Source organism: Schistocerca gregaria, chromosome X (genome assembly GCF_023897955.1).
Source record: "Schistocerca gregaria isolate iqSchGreg1 chromosome X, iqSchGreg1.2, whole genome shotgun sequence".
Classification (NCBI taxonomy): Eukaryota; Metazoa; Arthropoda; class Insecta; order Orthoptera; family Acrididae; genus Schistocerca; species Schistocerca gregaria.
Window position 1 is genome coordinate 35,352,359 of NC_064931.1, and position 21,787 is coordinate 35,374,145.

Here is a 21,787-nt window from a genome sequence, read left to right on the forward strand (position 1 = left end):
AGATTTCAGTGTGACAGTTACCAATTGTACTACTTTTTCATTCTCTCTCTCTCTCTCTCTCTCTCTCTCTCTCTGTTTATCACGCATACACACACACACACATATGAAATATAGCCACACACATGTAGAGAAGGTAAGAGGAAGAAAGAAAGAAAGAGAGAGAGAGAGAGACAGACAGAGAGAGAGAGAGAGAGAGAGAGAGAGAGAGAGAGAGAGAGAGAGAGGTGGTACACAATTTCAGTAGGTTGGATTCTTTGCAGTATCATTGAGCTCAGCAGCTGTGGAATGACTATAATCATGGATGGACATAGTGAAAAGTTGCATATCAATATGTACAATATTTTATCACAGATCTAATTACATTTAAGCTACAGTATGGCCGTCATCAGTGCTAAAAGGTATAAGAAAATGTAAGAATCAGACACTTTAATTGATGATATCAAGAATCATTTAGCAGTTCATACTATTCAGTAGTGAGACATGTAGACCCAGAAAGCATGTATATGCACAAATTGCTAAAAATTACCTTAATCTGTCCATTGCTCAATTTACAGTGAGGCTGCCATTTACAAGCCTGCACAGGCAGATGCAGTGTACATCATAGATAGTATAAAGTGCCCTATACTAGTTACCTTTAGGTCACACATTGCAGTTTATAACAATTTCACATAAAATGTAAGAACAAAAAAAATATGAAACTCAAAATCCTGAATAAATAAAACCATATTGAAATAATGCAGATGTGAAGTCTAGGTTTCACGGTACTGTCTGTTTAATGAGAAATAATACAAACTGAGCTTGTCCATGGTTGATGCTAAATTAGGCACTAAATAAAAGGTTTTAAGAAAGAAAGCCATATTTTGAAATATACCTCATTTAAATGTCAGAAAAATAACTACATATTAGCAACATTCATAATAACATTACTACATATAGAAGAAGATAAAAGGTGGATACACACATTCCTGATGGGGAATTACAAATACGATAAAGGAAAAAAAAGGTGGATACATGCCCATGTCAGTTCATGTAAGGTCATATCTTCACCAACCAACACCAAGGTGACTGTTTGGTGTGTTCATCCCTGATTATAGCAATTGCAGTATTTTTGCTCCACTGAAGTGTGGTGATAAGATACATATATATACACCACATAATATTTGTTTTCTTGTAATCACACTTGCAATGTTGAACATGGAAAGAATTATGTTTGATTATTGTCTGTGGAGCAAAATTAAAGCATTTTCTTCACATTCTGATTAGTATACACAATGACAAACCCTTCTGTTGTCCTTTTGTTTGCTCCTCATCATATAGCTGTCTATCATGTGGTTGTCCTTTCACTTTCATTTCAGAATTTTATCCACTCAGTAATGAAAAAGATTTTTCTTTGAATTACTAAAATTTAAATTAATATTCTAGGGAGGATATTTAAATTTTATATAATTGAGACACTAATTAATTAAGTGTAACACATTTCATGAATCAAAATTGTGGGAACAGTAAGAATTTACAAAAATCACTAATGTAGTGATGGTTAATTAGTACAGGATGCAGAAAAAATAATTTTCGTCTCATATTATAAAACAACATTGAAGTCCTGAAGTAACTGCTATCATGATCATACAGATGAAAATATATTTCATCACTAGTCATTGTACAGGCAGCTTGTGCACTGATAATTATTTTTCCATTTGTTTGAAGAGAACGAAAGAAACACACCACACAAGATGCCTTATAAAATTACGGAAGTTATGTTAAAAGATTGAAAAGACAGTTTCTTGGATTACTTTTGTTTGTTTACACATAGGCATATTTATAGAAAGCGATTCACTCAGGTACTTTGGAATTGCAGAAGTTAATTTAAAAATAGGTTACCCTTTAAACTATTTTTATTTGTTTGTTCATACCATTAGAATGACACTCTCTTGCTTTGATGTTAGAAATATAGATCATTCCTGACATCGAATTCTTAATAGTGTGGGCAATTTAAAAAAAAATGGTAGATGGAGTCATACAGAAGACATAGGATCAGTTGTAAGTTTTTCTTCCTTCTATTTTCTGCACATTTGTATTCTTTACACGAACCCAGGTTCTCACATCAGTAACTGTAGCTATTTTTCTGTTTTCGTGTATGTATTGATTCAAACTTTTCATTATACCCAGTTCTTAATAGCTGAAACATTTTCTTTGACTATTTTATGTCTCCAATTTCCTCTGAAGAGTAAACATCTGGTTTTAAGAGAACATTTTATTTACAGTTTGGAGAGGACACTGAGTGTTTCATATATATTTTAAATTATTTTGCACACATTTATTATTGTAATATGGTCTGGATCAACCCAGTTGCATCTTGATTTTTTTGCATCTCTGACTTCCAGTTTCTTCATCCTGAATTTAATTGTCCTAGGACACACTCCTCTCACATGACAAAAACTTGCAATAAATTACTTTTTACAGTAACTATGTTAGTTCCTTGTTTTACCTCTTGTAGTGCCCAGTTAACCTTTTTTTCCTTTCTTAAAGTACTTATTCTTCAACCAACACTTCACAGTTGTTTATGTATCAGAAAACTTTGGTAAAACTTTTCTTTGCAGAAGTTCCTGCAAAATAATTTCAATTAAGTTTTAAAGTTACTACAAAACTTCTTATTTCTTCAAATGTTCTGATCTTTACCATTTTTGAGATTCCAAGCCTTTTCATCATTAAGTCACTTTTTATTTGTTCCTCATTTTGAACTGGCACTCCTTCTCCCTGAACCTGAAATGATGAAACCCATATTATTGTTTATAATAAAAGTTGTAGGAAAAAATGTAAAATCTGTATTAGAATTACTAAAAAAAGTAAAACATAAATAATGAAGTCAGTTATTCTATTAAATGGCAGAAGGAAAACAAGTGGCAAATAAGTTTAAAATTAGCTGTTACAGTCATAGGGTGAAAATTATCGTTGATGTAAACACAGAAACTGTGAGAGCATCAGAAAAAAGGGAACTGGATATTTATCTATAGAAAGGAAAACCTATATTTAAAAAAAACTGGATATATTTGTTGTTATATCAAAATAGACAGTTATATCTTCTGTTTAACTGTTGAATAAATTGAAAGTGACATCTAACATTTATATCAAGCTTATTTAAATGACAACAAAGTTATACAACAAGCAAATAGTGACTTATGTGACACATCTCCTTTAGAGGTTCATATGAATTAACATTTAGTGATATGCCAAAACTTAGAATCATCTCTGTTATAATGCAGAATATACAAACGAATTGATAAATAATTGTGATAAAAACTGAGATCTAAATTCTTGAAGAGTGCACAGAAGAGTTCTTGTAGAATTACAAGAACCATGAGTGAGTTTAATAACGAAACTGTTAATAGCAAAGATAGACATATTAAACTCAATTACTTCAAAAGAGAAGTAACCTTAGCTATTCAAATCTGAGGTATAATTTTGTTGTTACTCATTCTGTGCAGGGTTATTATTTTGTTTCATGTTACTGAGTGTAATAATGTCATAAAAATTGGAGTCAAAATTGAATCCTTCACTTATGGGTGTTGAAGTTTTAGGTCAAGGACTAGGTGCCTTTAGAAAATCCGTCATTCACATGAAATGGATGTACTGAGCCAGCTGAATAACTTTGGTTTTGACTGGAGAAATGGGTGTGTAATCAAGATGTAGCAAAATATTATTTACAACTGTGCAACTTTTATTCACTGGTATCATGAAAAATCTGTCTGACCAGAAAATGCAACAGAACTAATAACGTTAAAAATTTGCTTAGCAAATGTTTTTTTTCCCCTATGTGTTTCTCTTATTACTGTTCAGTTTGTTTTTCTGCCATCATTAGTGCTTAAATCTATTCTCTCTCTCATTTACCAAGCCAAATGGCTCTTCGTCAAGTTGTCATTGGTGGAAACATCAAATGATCAATTACAGTGTAAATATATCCTGCATTTCACTGCACGTAACACTATAATAAAGAAGAGGTTTCACCTTCTTTCCCCAAGATTTATTTATTAGTTTTGCAATCACCTCAGCTACCTATAGTGTTTTTCAGCATTTAACATCTACTAATCTCCTCAGTATATCCATCTTGTTACTATTTTGACAATCATAGTTAATTTTTAATCTTCAAACCTGCAGGGATTTGATAGTGTTTTGTCCTGTGGACTAAATTTATTAATTTGGTTATCATATTCTGTAGGTCAGTCATGAAGAAGAACCTTCAGGGATGTAGAATGAGCCAAGCATATGTTAGCAGAGAGAAATAGTTGGTAGAAGCTAATTAAATCGACACTATCAACAATTAACTATCAGTGAACTACAATATTTTATCTACAGTAACAGACTCTATAAATGAACATATTGAAATTAATGGCAAAGGTACTACTTTGAAGAATAACAATAGTCCCATGCCCATAAGAAACAGCTGTTGCTTAGATATTTTCGTTTCTTTCAGTCATGATCTCTATATTTGGTGCTTAACAGTGATTACTGTTCCTTTTCCATTTTTGAAGTAGATGTATATTTGTTTATGAGGTTCCAAATAATTACTCATCTATATATACTACATCTCATTACAAGATTACATTTACTTAAATGTAGTATCAGGTTTGTTTATGTAACTTGTTTTATCAATGCAGTGGTGAAACAGATGTTATGAGTCATCTGAATTAGCTTCCTAGTATTTCTATGTAGATACATGCTAGTAAGACCTATCTGGCAACAGAATTATTTTAAGGCAGATTTAGTTCACCATACAATATGTTCCCAAAATATATTGCTTAACTGCAGTTGTATACAAAAGAAAATAAATTTTGTGTGTTAACTACCCTCTTAAATAGTGCAACAAGCCACACCGTGACAACAAGTTGAGAAGCAATCTTCATCCAAAAAATAATGATAATCAAATTAACTTTGATTAATAACTCCTGAAGCATTGACCATTGCAATAAGTCTAGAAACATAATGTAGACACCAGTAGCTGTAGGTGTCCTCTGATGGAAGTACCAATACCCTTGTCTCTTGTATTTTTACTACTTAATTTACAAATGCGCAAGCTATATCTTGCTGCTGGATTTATTAGATTTATTAACATAGTTCAGTATATGAAGAATTACTGAAAACAATTTTCAAGATGGTGATTATCATCAGTTATTTATCTTTGATATTTTTGATCCCATGCAATGCACATTTTTGTTGATACATGTCTATTCACAAACTGTCACTCATTTATAATATAAATAAATGATAACGGCTATTTATTTATCTTAATGTTCAATAATTTCATTGAATTTCGAACATTTAAGTGGCTATCCACTAAGGTTAAACTTAACATACGATTAAGGGACTATGAATGACAAACCTATTGTAGAAGACATAGCGGATTAAAATTATTTGCTGCCTGCTGAATAGAATGCACCTAAAAATAGAATTAAAAGTTTTAGAAAAAGTTTAATGGAAAGGATCTATGCTTCATAGGCAAATCGCTCCTACTATTGCTGTATTTTGAAGCATTTACATTAATCAATTAGGTAACAGATTTCATTGCCATTACGTTTAAGGCAATCAGGTTGGTTTCCCTGAATGATATTTGTTTTATCATTGCAGTGGTGAAACAGAAAATGTTATGAGTCATCTGAATTAGCTTCCTAGTATTTCTAAGTAGATTTTTAATTTAGTACTAATCCTTTAATAGTTGACAACTTTATTCACATGGAAGTGATTTACATACTAATAGCTGAAAGTTAACAACTGTATATGCAGTCTCACATGAATCACAAGATGAAAGAAAACCTTCATATATGTGGCATGAGTCAAGGTTAACAGAAATATCTGTATAAGTGATTTAAATTATATTTGCTTTCTTGATGTGAGATACTAATCTCAAAAATTTACAGCACAGCATTGGGATAGTAATGGAAAAATGTATTAGTTGCTTCCAGGTAAATGTACTGTAGAAAAAGTGCAATGAAGCTGATGAAAATCTGGATGCTCCAAGTCATGATTACGAAATGTTCAAACTATTAGGTTTTCACATAGACAAAAATCTCAGTTGGTGGGTCCACATCAGTAAGTTATTTGGCATTGAATGATCTGTCTGCTGTAAAAACTGAAGAACTGTAGTAGCAATGAATTCCTGGTGTGTGTGTGTGTGTGTGTGTGTGTGTGTGTGTGTGTGTGTGTGTGTGTGTGTACACATTCTTCCACTCCCACCTGAATACTGCAGTACTAATATGGAGAGATCTGTAGGCTCTAAATTAGTGTTAAATGGAAAAGGAAAGTTATCAGATGTAATACAGGACCATGCAAATCATGTAAAGGTTATTTTTTTGGCTGAATACTCAAACACCATGCTCTGCACATCCAATTATGAAGGAGGACTTTCAGATATATGCAATGACTCACTTAATATTTTAAGAGGCATAAGCAGGCAGGATAGGTTACTCTGTAATATATTTTACCTGAAATATCATCATAATCTGAAGGGTCACTGCTTCTCAGTGGTATCCTGGTTTTTGTGATCTCTATCAAATGATTACACTAAAATGATGTTTGATAGTGGAGTATGAAGATGTCTGACAGCACTAGCCCTAAGTTTTAAATGAAACTATCTGGAGCCTGAGGTACTTTGATTCAAGATGTCAGATCCCTTTCTCTCTGTTTCCGTTGCCTTTGTTCATGACCTGTTGTAAAGGGAAACTGGATACATATTATCATAAGAATAGTTTTAAAAAGAACTAAATTTCTAATCTACTATGTGCCTTTCTGATGGTTCATTCTATAAAGTCTCTCTGACTCTGCATTTGCTATTGTGTGGTGTAGTATGTTTTACAGCATTGATAAACAAGGCTTTTGACGTATCTTATTGCTGACATTTGACCATCATATCAGGATAAACCATTTAACATAGGCTCACATCTGTTCCAGAAAAGGCAGATTTAGAAAAAAATTGCTAATTTCAGTTGAACTACATCCTTCTCATCTCTTGTGAATGTTACTGCAATGATCAAACCAATGACAGACAGCAGAAACTCTGAATGCCCTCGATCAGAATTATTTGAGTGAATTAAATATTCAAGTATCCCATAATGGCTTACCAATTATTTCTAAAAGATATAATTAGTTGCCTCTGTTACTGCTTCGTGAACTTTACAGCATTTGAAACTGGGGTGTCTGTACTCTGCCATAATTACTATTATGTATGTCTCATAGCCTATCTCTGGGGCACAGTATTCAATTGGCTGTTCAGTACAGTATTTAGGTCTCTGGCCTGGGAATCAATTTCCACTTTTTATGTACACAACCCTTTTCTATTTCCTTATATTACACCTTTAGTATTGTGATACTAGCTTGTATCTATCTAGGTGCATGTGTTTAGTTTCTGTGACCCCCACATGATATTCTATTACACATAGCATACCTGTGGCATATTTTTAGATGTTTCTATTTTTTTATGTAGTGTTGTGAAAAGGTCAGCTTTCTTATTTCACAAGCTTTTTGTGTTCTGATGCAAACATTTGTGTTATGACTCTTGCTAATTCTGCAGTCTATTGCTATTTTTTGTTTCAGCTGTTATAACAATGTGGATACCTGTTCATAGGCTCTGCTCCATCACTCTCTCTCTCTCTCTCTCTCTCTCTCTCTCTCTCTCTCTCTCTCTCTCTCTCTCTCTCTCTCTCTCTCTCTCTCTCCCTCTCCCTCCCCCCCCCCCCCACCCACCCACCCTTCTTCTTCTTTCTAATCACCTTTAAATGGCCAAGTGAAACTATTCGAAATCACAGATACTGGACTGCATTTATGTATTTCACAAAACATTTCATCTAGTTCTTACCATATTGTGGAAGAGTCACACAATCTTCACATCAGTGTGAGGAGTATTTCCAGATATTTGACTGATGTCAAGCTCAGTTGCATTGTTAAGTTATGGTCCACACTTTTCCCAGCACCATCAGCAGTCACTACATGAGCTTTTTTTTGCCAAGATCTTTCCCCAGATAGTCTAAATCCCAATTAAAGTTTCTGAATCCTGTGCTTGATGCGTTTGGGGATTTTAATCAACTAAATTGATGAATACCAGTATCTCATAACTGCTCTTTTTTAACAGCTCTGTGTAAAGTACTGAGTGCTGTTTACCACAATATATAATTAGCTTCCTTGTCCTTAGAATAGTGACTATTATAATCAGTCAGTATTTGTATAACACTTTTGTCTTTAACAAACTATATCTAAGAAAGTGTGAGCCAAGCAGGTCAAGCCATGACCATAACACAAGAACTGGACAGATAGTTAACATGCCATCTGCAAGTCCCTCAAAGATCCATAATGATTACAAACATATTTGTCTTGTCCACCTCTAAAACTTACCTGGAAGTCTCTATATAGGGTTCACAAATAAACTAATAACTAGTTGCAAAATGGATGAAAAGTATAGGAGATTACTCTGCTAAGAAGTTTCAGAAGTGTATGACAAATGATCTACCTTTTTTATATTAATGACCTACAGGTAAGCAACAGAGTGCATTATAAATCATAATACAAACAGTGCAATTATTTTCTATTATGTAATCATTTATTATTACCCGTAAAAATTCTCAGAAGAGAATAAATAGTTTGACAGTTGTATTTGGAAATAATGGAGATAAGGAACTTAACATCCTGTGGTCATTATATGCAGTTACTTGTGTACCATAGGACTTAATGGTACAGTACTGAATTAAGGTGAAAGATTTTTCTACAAATACACAAGAGGAGACTTCACTGTGAACAGGGCAACAGTAAACAATTGATGACAGAAAGTATGTAATTGCTGCTTTGAGGTGTAAATATGTATAAACAGGAAAAAATATAAGTAAATTAAAAATATATCAGAATGAACCAAGAAAAATGCTTTATTCCCATGCACCATAATTGGAGTAAAATATAAAATATATGAGTTGGTATGGAAAACCAAGAACACAGAATATATTATAATGAATCTATGAACACTAATGTTCTTGATATTGGATGTGCTGAGATAATGCAAGCAATAATTTAGCATTAGTAAACAGACTGAGTTAAATGCCATCCAAGAAGAAAAGAATAGCCCAAATGCTGCAATGAAACATTCACATACACACCACGAAGTTAACAAACTATTATGCTGTTGCTAGAAGAAGCCACATAATATTTTTGTATTGAAAACAAAAACGAATTTTGTTCTGAAAAGATTGTATCAGTGCTCAATAAAATACTTAATGTATTGCTTTAGAATTAGCTGAATCCTTATTAGGAATACATCTTTTAGAAATGACTTGTAAAGAGAGGAATTATGATTCTTGTCTATTACTGCACAAATGGGGCTGTAAATGTTATGTGAGAATGGAAGAAACTAACACTAAATATGTTTCAGACATGTGAAAAACAACCATAACGAGTTTTTTGTTAAAGAGGACAGCAGGTGAACAACGAGTACATTGCCCACCATGTTTAACACAATGGTAGACATATTCAAATTTCAGTCCAGTTTCCCTCATGTCAGTTCCTAATTTTTTATTTTTACTTTTTCAGCTACTTGCCAACGTTGTTACTTTAACAAGGCCAAAGCACATTCCTTTCTCTTCCTTCCAAAATCATCAATAATAAATCCACTGCCAAGTTTGTCCAAGTAGTTCAGATGCCAGTAAATGCTAACTTTTTTGAAATTCACACCTATAATAATAAAAATTCAAATTAAGCTTCATTCAGTTTGTAAATATCATCATTAAAACTCATGAGCAGGATAATTATGGATTCACAGGAATTCTAAGTGAAATCATAATCAATAGGAGAAGAATAACAACTGCATAGAAATGTTACTGAAAAAAAGGTAGAGGCAGAGTACACTGTTTTTCGGATCTTCTTGCTTAGCATATGAATTCCTAGAAAAAACTTGATTGTGTGTAAAGTGAAAGACAGAAATGACATTACACATTAAAAAATTACAAACTAAAATAATTCTGTCTTGAAAAATTTTGTATGTATTGCTAAAGAGTTAAGATCATTGTAAGGAAATTACCTAATCGAACTTGAACCAAATCTGTCATTTTTTATAGTCCTAGTGCAAATGAGACATCAAAACCTAAGAAAAAATGATGATTCAAAGATAAATTTTGCACTCCCATCAGATTTCAAACTTGTAGTAAGACATGGAACTATGATCTGTTGCACAGGCTGGAGTTAAGGATTAATAAACTAAGAACAGTCTTCAGTAACATTATTCACTAACTTTCAGTGCATGTACATTTCATTTCCATTTTTATGAACTCTTCTGATCCATATGGACTGTAAAACTATTTTGCTACTTTTGGCTGTTTAAAATTTACAAAATCACTTTTTCTCTATCTTATCATTCAGCTGAGCATGATAGACTAATAACAGCCAGACACCACATCAAGTGCTCCCTGAAATATCCACCATAACATGAACTGATGCGATATAATAACAAAAAAGGAAACTAACACCAATTCTGCAGTTTTGAACTTACAGAAATAAAATAACCATCTATACTCTGCAGTTTTTGGAACAACATTTGTGAGAATAAATTTCACTACACACACACACACACACACCGCAGTGACAGAGTACTAATAATATTCGTTTAACACATGTTATATCATGTGGTTCCCATTTTTGTTTTACTAATGTGATGCGATTACCACATATCCTTGAAATTCATTCAGTGTAAAACATTATTGTGTACAAACAAAAAGCTGTCCTTTTGATGTAGTACAGTTTCCAGTTTTGTTGTCAGCAACATTTTGTTAATAATAATGTCTTGTCCTTGCTTCTCCTAAACTTCTCTCTCTTACAAGTATTACAATCAATAATGTTTCAAAATCAATAACAGAATATTTTTACATTTTCGCAGCAGTTAACAAGCTTCAGTCCTTTTTATTGTCCTTATTTTCTATAATGCAAATATCTGTCTCCCATTGCGCGACAGTAAACGATAGCTTGGCTGTTGCTTGACTTATTAATCATATGAAATAGCAAGAGGAAACAAATACAATCCCTTTGTCAGATAAATAAAAGATTTGCTTGAAAACAGAAAGATTCATGAATTTTAATACAAACATTTAGAGTTTCTCCTTCTTAAAGCAGTATTTCCTACATAGTTTTTATTACTATATCCTTTTTTCCTTCAGTTTGCAGAGAAATGAATATATACTTAAGCAATGTCAGCATTTGTCACACTAAATTCAATACTCTTTCCTTTTTCCCTTTATTTTACAGAGAACTGATTATTTACTTAAGCAATGAGATAATTTCTCACACTAAGCACAACAGCTGCTTCCTTCATAACCTCCCATTGGGAATGGCATTATTGTAACAGAAAACATGATGTATTAGGTTTTAAGATAATTTTTGAATTAATTGTTGCATTATGTCAGGTTAAAATCATCTCATTCTATCTGTTACATGATCTAGGGACCATAATTATGACTTCTCACTACGATCTGGAATGATTTAATATTCAATAGAGGTGTGCCTTACTTTTAGTTTACTGTCTCCTCTTTATCACTAATGTGTTGGATGTTGCATTGAAAAATGACATTGATATCAAAACTGAGGTGATTAAATTCAAATATGAACTACTGTTCCCCAAGGAAGTACAAAAAACATGTCATAGGGGAACATTACTACCTTCTATACTATCCACACATTTGTCATATGATCTTCTTGTTTTCAGCTGCATAATTTTACATCCAACGTGCTATAAAAACTGCAAAATAAAATATGTTATGTCCCATGACAGTATTTCAAAGATCAGCCTTGACAGGGTGGATATATTTAATGGTTTAGACGCTTAATCAAAGATATACATGTGAGAGGTTTCTTAAATGTGTTGATTAATGTGAAGAGTATTGTATATGTTACACACTTTTTTATCAAATCACTAAATGTGCAGATATATCTGCATCTTCATGCATGCTTCAGAAGGTATTGTATGGTGTACAGAGGAAGGTGCAATGTATCATTAATAGTCATTTTCTTTCCTATTCCACTCACAAATGGAGCAAAGGAAAAACGAGTACCTATATGCCTCTGTAGGAGCTCTAATTTCTCTCAGTTTGTCTTTGTGGTTCTTCCACAGAATGTACGTTGGCGCTAAAACTGTTCTGCAGTGAGCTGCAAATGCCTGTTGTCTAAACATCCTCAACACTGTTTTGGGAAAAGAACATCTTCTTCCCTACAGAGATTCCCATTTGAGTTCAGAAAGCATCTCTTTAACTCTAATGTGTTGACTGAACCTACTAGAAACAAATAAAACAGCTCATTTCTTAATCGCTTCAATGTCTTCTCTTAATCAGACCTGGTGGGCATCCCAAACAATGGAGGAATAATGAAGAATGAGTTGCACGTGGTGTACTATATGCAGTCTCCTTTGTAGATAAGCTACACTTACCTAAAACTCTCCCAGTAAAATGAAGTTCACCATTCACCTTCCCTACTACCATCCTTGCATACTCATTTGATTAAATATCACTTTGAAATGTTATGGCCAGATTGTTAATTGAGGTTACTGTGTTACGTAGCCCACCACCAAAACTGTATTCGAACATTACAGGATTGTTTTTCATACTTATCTGCATTAAACTACTTTTTTCGACATTTAGAGGAGCTGGCATTCAGCACAAAAAGCAGAAATTCTCTCTTGGTCAGCTGGTAACCTTATGCAGTCACTCAATGATGATACTTTTCCATACGCTACAGCATCATCAGCTAACAGCCACAGGTTTCTACTCACATTGTCCATCACATCATATAAAAAAAGAATGGTACTATCACACTCTCCTAGAGGACTCCTGACGATACCATTCTTTCTGGTGAGCACTTGCCATCAAGGACAACATGACAACATAATCCTTTTTAATACTTGAGAAGTCCTTTGAGCCACTCACATATCTGGGAACCTATTCCATATGATCTGACATTTGTTAATAGTCTGCCAAGGGGCACTATGTAAAATGCTTTCCAGACATCTAAGAATATGGAACCTTCTTGTTGCCCTTCATTTGTAGTTCACAGGATCTCATGTGAAAAAAGGGCAAGCTGAGTTTCAAATGAGTGATATTTCCTAAATCCATGATGATGTGTGGTCAGGTGCTTTTCTGCTTCAAGAAAATTTACTATATTTCAAGTTAGAATATGTTCATGAATTCTGCAGCATATGGATATTAAGGATATGGGTCTGTGGTGTTATGGGTCCATTCTTTTACCCTGGACTTTTTTCCAATTGCTTGGGACTTTGTGCCAGGAGAGATATTTGTGATAAGTGGAAACTAAGTAAGGGACCAATGCCATAGATTACTCTCTGTCAAATCAAATTGGGAGTCCACCCAGACCTACTGACCAATTTGTTTTCAACCCTTTCAGTTGCTTCTCAATGCCATGAGAGATTATTTCTTCCGTGTCCTCCATCTGGCAGTCTGTGTGACGCTTAAATGATGGTATGTTTGTACAATCCTCCTCCATCAATGATTTTTTAACTTCAAAATTTAAAATTTCAGCTTTTGTTTTGGTGTCTTCTATTGCCACACAAGACTGGTAAATCAGTCACTAGATAGAAGCTTTTGACTCACTTAGGACATTTACATAGGACCAATATTTTCTTGGGTTCTCAACAAAGTCTTTTGCTGAGATATAACTGTAGTAGTTGTTGTAAGCTTTGCACATCAGTCTTTTTATAGTCACACATATTTCTACTAACTTTTGCCAACAATATTTCTGTGTTCTTTTTTAAGCTGGTAGTGCAATAATCTCTGCTTCTTCAGCATTTTCTGAATTTTCTTATTAAACAACAGTTAGTATTTTCTGTTTTTAATCAACTTGTTCAGCACATACTTTTTCAGAGCACAGTTTACAGTCAGTTTAAACTTTGCCCATAATTCCTCTATGTCTATCATACTGCAACTAAATGATACCGATTCACTGTATGCTTAGGACACTAACAACTGCCTATCTCCTCTTTCCCACATAAATACCCTAACCTTCTTGACAGCTTAATTAACTTCAGTAACCATCCTTTCTATGATGAGATCATCATTACTAATCTCTATCACTATACTGACGCTGTTGGTAATCTCAGATCAGTTTGCAGCACAGGGTCTAAAGCATTTCAATTTCATGTGGGTTGTCAAACTAGCTACTCAAGACAGTTTTCAGAAAATTTGTTCAGAACTATCTCACAAGTCTGTATGTTCCGTCTGTCCCACCTGCAATGAAATCATAGATGTCTCAGTCTATATTTGGTAGGCTAAAGTTGCCTTGAACTAATGTTGCCCAATCAAAGTATTTCTGTGCTACTGAACACTAACTTTCTTTGAATGATTCTACAAGAGTTATAGTAGAATTGGATGGCTCCCAAAATCATCAAATGGCAAACTTGAATTCACCCAGGCCAGGTACTCCGGTCCAGATAACTTTATAGTTTGACCTGATTTCAGCTTCAATAGAGATAATATTTTTGCCAACTGCAATGAACAGTCATTCTTCTTTAGTAGCCAACCTTCTCTTGATATGCATTCCATGTATTGTTAAATGTTTCAGAGTGTTCTACATCAAGTTTGATCCAGCTCTCAGTTCTGTGAATAAATTTCAGTGTGACATCTTTGATGGAGGGCAGTGGATTCAGGAACTTTATTACAACTACTTCAATAATTTACTGGTGAAAGTTTTACAGCCAAAGAGCCTTTATTTCTTATGTGATCTGATTTTACTTTCTACATATTGACTGTGAGCATTCATCTGAGGACATCAAGCTATCGCCTATCCTAGAAAGCCCTATGTGCACTCCACAAGGGCTTTGCTACCTGAGTAACTGCATCCTGTGTGTTGTGCACCGTTGACCTAGCACTGGGAATCCTACAATTCTCCAGCCCATAATGCTAGTCCATTAATCTGCAGCCAAGCAAAAGAGAGCCTCTGAATGAGAAACTCCAGTCAGCTCCCAATCAAAGGATCTTGATCAGTTCTGGATATTGTACTGCAGTTCTTGAGCTCTGCTTGCAACCCATGATTGAGGCTAGCAACCTTCACCTCTTCTGTATGCCACATGTACAAGCTGAGGATGGCATTAGAACTGAAGCAGTAGGTGCCGACATGAGGCACAGCCTACACATTACTACACCTTGCACCCTCAATAGCTGCAGAAAGAACCACCTCCACACCTCAGATGAGGTTCTTCATCAGATATACTGAGCATAAAGCCCTGTACACTATTTTCTTAAGGGGCTCCATAATGCACCTAACATTGCAGCTTTGACAAATTTTGTATTTACATGGAAATAAGCCACAGTCTCTGCCCAAAAAATGAGTAATTTCCTGCAATAAGCATTTCTCATATAAACAACATTTCACATTCATCATTTAATTTCCAGAGATGCTGTTCACCTTCATTTCTGTCATCATGTTCTGCAGCTGACTCCTTGCTCTGATGATAAAACTCAAAGTCATTATAATGTTTCCACTTGGCATCATAATGTTTTGTAAGCAATGTGTCAGGGTAAGAATCCTTCATTTTCTTCAGGGATATACTTAATGAAAGAACATGAAAACTGAGAGAAAATACATTCCTTTCCTTCTATAATACTGACTGATATGATAAATATCATACTTATACAAATGTTTACTTCTTATAAACACGTGAAAATCATTTATTTCAAAAATGAAAAGTTGCATATAATCAAAACTGGCATTCTGCAGTGTACAGTATGCATTATAGTAAAAGTATAGAAAAATTTGATAAAATTAAAGACTGCAGCCTGAAAATGCCATAAAAACTGAACTCAAGTAACATTTAACTGTGTTAAAATATTCCAAAACAGCAATCTTTTTCAGAAATTTTCAGGTTTGTCTTTTCTGCTGATCCCTCAGTGATGATATCTTTCCATTTCAGTTTGGCTACAATATTAAGATATGCATTCTGAAATTCATGTTGCAAATCAAGTCATAATCTATTTTGCAAAGAAGAACCATGTTCTTAATTATTTTATTTTCTACCCTAATTTATGTGTTATCGCACAATTACATGTCAAATCTGTATTTTATTGGAAGTCTTCATTGACTGTATTTTATTTTATTTTGAGTTTCTTCATATAGCTCAGATACTGAAAATAACTATACGACAATTACATTCCTTTTTTTAACATTTCATTAATGAGCATTACATCTTATACATACATGTAGAGGCAATATATCAGTACAGATTTCCAAAACAATTGCTTTGCTAATCACTTAGTGTTGTCAACAGTTTCCTCAAATATAAAATAAGTAATAGTTTCTTACATCATAAATTAACACTAGGAGGCAACAGTTATCTCATTTCAACTGGTCTCTGTTTCCATGATAATGACTTGTTTAAACAAACACTACAAAAATAGATTTTGTTCACTGTGCTCCATTCACTGTGTGCTATTGCGTCTTTAAGATGAACAGTCATAATTCTTTTCTGCAATTGAGCGAGTTGGCACAGAGATTACAGCAATGGTATAATGTTGCACTGTGTGGTTTAAATGTCACAAATCTTACTTGAGGTTGTGTGTGTTACATTATATCACCTTGTGGTTCCTTGAAAACTGGTACAGATGATTCTTTCCTGTATTCCTGCCCTATTGAAATAATGTTCCACCAGTAATAACATCAATTTATATCTTTTTTCAGTCTTTTTTACATTTGTGCACTTCCAAGCACCCTTTTAATTTATTCTCCCATTTGGTAATCACCTATCCTTCTTTTCATTCAATACATAACCAAAAACACAGTTATCAGACTTCTTACACCACCCCCTCCCATCCCCCATAATCTTTTCTTTGCATTCACTTACATTTCTGTTCAAACTAGGTTGAGTTCACTTGTACTAGGCTATGTGTTTCTCTCTGTCAGATTTACCTAAGTGAATCCCTTTTTTCTACTTGGAGAAGAAACTGACAATTCTGAAAGCTAAGAGTGCTGTTATTGTTTTATGTGTATTAATTATCTGTGTTGTGAGTTTGCCCCATTGAGGTAATTATTGGCCAATCCATCTGTCTGTGAATTTATTAATGTGTTCAATTTTTGTACATATTCTGCTAAGTAAGTTCAGATCTGGAATTCATTGGTTCAAGGAATAGAGCCAATATTACTGAGTATGTTATGGCTGTTACTATAACATGCCATTTCTTCAAATGATGCTATTACATTTATACCATGGGTTGCCAAACTTTTCCTCTAATGGAACATGTTGACAGTCATGGTACTTTGATGGAACAACTTCTTTACTTTGACAGCTAATAAAAATTTTTTAAAAATGAGAAGAACTTGTTTTATTCAGTGATTACTTAAATTCAAATTAACAACTAATACCACAGAAATTATAATTACATTTTAAAAAGTAATTAGTGTTGACAAGTGTCCAAAAAATAAATAAACATGAAAAAATTAAAGATAACACTATGTTACTAATAGTTACTAGCAGAGCTTTTGTTCATTTCCTGCCAAACTGGCTAGATGTCATGAGGAATCAATTATATCATTTCATATGCAAACAATATGACATATTCCAGGAGATGACCCATTTATGTTAACAATATCCATGCTTTCAATGTTCTGTACTTTGTTACAGGGAAAGCCAGGGATTTTATTACCTATACTGATGGAGATGCCCATATGTTTTCTTCCTTCTAACTCTAAAATTCTGCACTTCAGAAATTTGTGGGTGTCCTTTAAACAATTTAGCTGATAAGTACAGAGGACAACAGTAATGTTTCATAATATGTCATGGTAATATCACAAATTGGAATCATTATTCTTTTAATGAATTGATTTTAGTGTACTTCAAATTGGCTAAACATTTGTTGTCATTGTTCTCTTCACACTTCAAAAAGTAATAATCTCTTCTTCTTCAGCAGAATTTCTTACATTTATGAGACATAACCAGGTTGAAAGTTAAATTCACTAACTATACACATAATGTTTAGCCATATTTGTACACCTAGGAGTGCACTGTTACTTGTTTATCAAAGCCAGTAATTATATATTAATATATTGGGCATACTGCATCATATCACAATTCAGAATACACTTCACTCATTAGTTACAGCTATAGCTTTTTGCTTCTAGTGACTTTTTCAATAGTCATTCCTCTTATTTATGTAGGGAGAAATGGTACTTTCATTTATGAGATAGATTAAGCATGAGTCTCAATGTAGGATGCAAATGACATACATAATTACAAAACTTAATAATGTGTAGCATTGAGTTCAAAAGATGCATCCCATGTTAGAGAATTATGAGGTCTGTGATCTTAGGTGTTGAAGAATCTCTTTTTGAAAACAATAAACGAATATTTTGACTCAAAGTATACCTGTTTTTAAAAGTTTGAAAACCAGCTCCTTCTCTTATATAAACAACTGTAATTTATTGCATCTTATTTTAGAAAAAGAAAAAATTGTATGTATATAATCCATTTCCTCCTACTTAAATTTGCTTTATGCAGGTGAAAGCACCTTCAGTTATAATTCTTAAAAGTGTCAGTTTCTTCATTCTTTCGTCATCGGATTTCAGTTAAACTTTTGCTGCTATTCCTGTGCTGATTAATACAAGACTACACCTTGTTTCAAATGTCTTACTTTTATATTGGTAAATGTCCATAGGTATCTTAAAACATGTATTAATCTGTGTAACATAGGGACATACTTCCGAAAATATGTAATTATACATTCAGAAGTCATAATATTCTTTACCTTTGATTAAATGTTGAACTGTTGTATGAGGAAGCTAATCAAATGCTTACACAAGTGTTCAGTTAGTGATATTATTTCATTTAATCCTACAAAAATAACTGTGAGCCACATGCCAAGATTAGTTTTCTTTCTTTCAAAATTTCCTATGTGTTAGAACCTACAAGTAACATGTGTCAAGGTACATATATGTATAGATACTCACTCTCACACACACACACACACACACACACACACACACACACACACACACACACACCCACACACACACACACATATATATATATATATATATATATATATATATATATATATATATATTAAAAATAAAGATTCCAAGACTTACCAAGCGGGAAAGCGCCGGCAGACAGGCACATGAACAAAACACACAAACACACACACAGAATTACAAGCTTTCGCAACTGGCAGTTGCTTCGTCAGGAAGGAAGGAAGGAGAGGGAAAAATGAAAGGGTGTGGGTTTTAAGGGAGAGGGTAAGGAGTCATTCCAATCCCGGGAGCGGAAAGACTTCCCTTAGGGGGAAAAAAGGACAGGTGTACACTCGCGCACACACACACACACACATATCCATCCGCACATACACAGACACAAGCAGACTGCGCGAGTGTACACCTGTCCTTTTTTCCCCCTAAGGGAAGTCTTTCCGCTCCCGGGATTGGAATGACTCCTTACCCTCTCCCTTAAAACCCACACCCTTTCATTTTTCCCTCTCCTTCCTTCCTTCCTGACGAAGCAACTGCCAGTTGCGAAAGCTTGTAATTCTGTGTGTGTGTTTGTGTGTTTTGTTCATGTGCCTGTCTGCCGGCGCTTTCCCGCTTGGTAAGTCTTGGAATCTTTATTTTTAATATATTTTTCCCATGTGGAAGTTTCTTTCTGTTTTATATATATATATATATATATATATATATATATATATATATATATATATATATATATATATATATATATATATATATATATTAAAAACAAAGATTCCAAGACTTACCAAGCGGGAAAGCGCCGGTAGATAGGCACAATAAATAAAACATACACACAGAATTTCTAGCTTTCGCAACCAACGATTGCTTCTTCAGGAAAGAGGGAAGGAGAGGGAAAGACGAAAGGATGTGGGTTTTAAGGGAGAGGGTAAGGAGTCATTCCAATCCCGGGAGTGGAAATACTTCCCTTAGGGGGAAAAAAGGACAGGTGTACACTCGCACACACACACACACACATATCCATTCGCACATACACAGACAGAAGCAGACATTTTGGCCTTTACAAATGTCTGATTCTGTCTGTGCATGTGCGAATGGATATGTGTGTGTGTGCAAGTGTACACCTGTCCTTTTTTCCTCCTAAGGGAAGTCTTTCCGCTCCCGGGATTGGAATGACTCCTTACCCTCTCCCTTAAAACCCACATCCTTTCGTCTTTCCCTCTCCTTCCCTCTTTCCTGAAGAAGCAACCGTTGGTTGCGAAAGCTAGAAATTCTGTGTGTGTGCTTGTGTGTTTTATTTATTGTGCCTATCTACCGGCGGTTTTCCCGCTTGGTAAGTCTTGGAATCTTTGTTTTTAATATATTTTTCCCATGTGGAAGTTTATTTCTATATACACACTCACTATTCATGTACAACTGTGCTTATAGTGCTTTATGTGGAGAGACAATCTCCCTCATTTCAAATGTATGTCAACCGAAGGTGCAGAAAGGATCTTCCCTTGTAAGAATAAAGAAATTCAATTTTTTCAGCACATGAAAAAAGGTACAGATGGATTTATCATTTTGCTAAGTGTAAGTTTGTTTCAAGAAAGAGAATCTGATTAGGAACTATTCCAGCCACATGATAGGCAAATAAACATTGAATCACTGTACTGTATTACTTTATGCCTTTATATTAAATTACAGCCTGCTTTAGATTTATCTTCTCTTTCATCTAATTCTTTTTTCTTGTTTCTAGTTAAAGGTCCATAAGACCATGGGATTTGAGGAAATAAAAATACTTGACTCATCTCTAATTGTAATATTACTTTTCTTGTCACTATACTTCAAGAAACTTGTCTGTTTTGAAAAATTGTGAACAAAACTATACCATGATAAAAGTCTTAATGAATTTTAAATGTGAGTTACAAATTGTAATTGCTTGAAACACTTCTAGCAATACCAGTATCTTCTTCTTCTTTCTTTTTCCTTTTTTCTTCTTTTTTGCATTGTGAGGTACCAAAATGCAATGTAGTATCACACTGAAACATCACTGAACACTGCTGGAAGTGTGACCAAATATTTTGATAAAACTTAAATTATACATCATTTGTTATTTAATCTACACAGTGCTGTTGAACATAATATACATTTTGTTATGTTGTTGTAATCATAAAGTGAAAAGAACTTGAATAAAAGGAAACAATGTGTTGCAATATTGAAATGAATTTCATTGCTGTACTACTGTCTCATAGCCCATATAACCATACCGAAAATTTTTGGAAATCAATAATTATGTGTAATAACAAATAGGTAGCACATATAATTCCCTTTATTTGCACAGAGGTTTCATTTACCCATCAGTAATTCAGTTAAAAAATCTGTTTAGATTTTTGTAGTTAGTGGGCACTGGAATTTGCAAAGAACAAGAAGCATAATTTCATGATTGTTCTGCAACTGATGAAGAGAAAACTCATATACTGTCCAACCTATTTCAATGATTAGTGCCTTTACTCCTATCTTGAACAGACTTCTAATAAAAAGGTAATATATTTTAACTAAGTACACATGAAATTTTTAATTTCATTGTCAGTTTACAGTTCATTCAATTTGTCTGTGACAAAACCTCACCTCTGTACAATTACTGCGATTTGGTCATCTTGTATTTAGCTAGCAGTTTTTTACAAAGTGCTGAAGCACTTGGTTGATGGAAAATTAAACATTCATGCCCTTTTTACTTCTGAGTTTTTGAATTGGTGAAAGGTCAAGGTGGTATTAAAAACACATTTAAAAAAACAGGAAAGGTGGATGAATGGTCAGGAATTTCTTAGCTTGTGAGTAA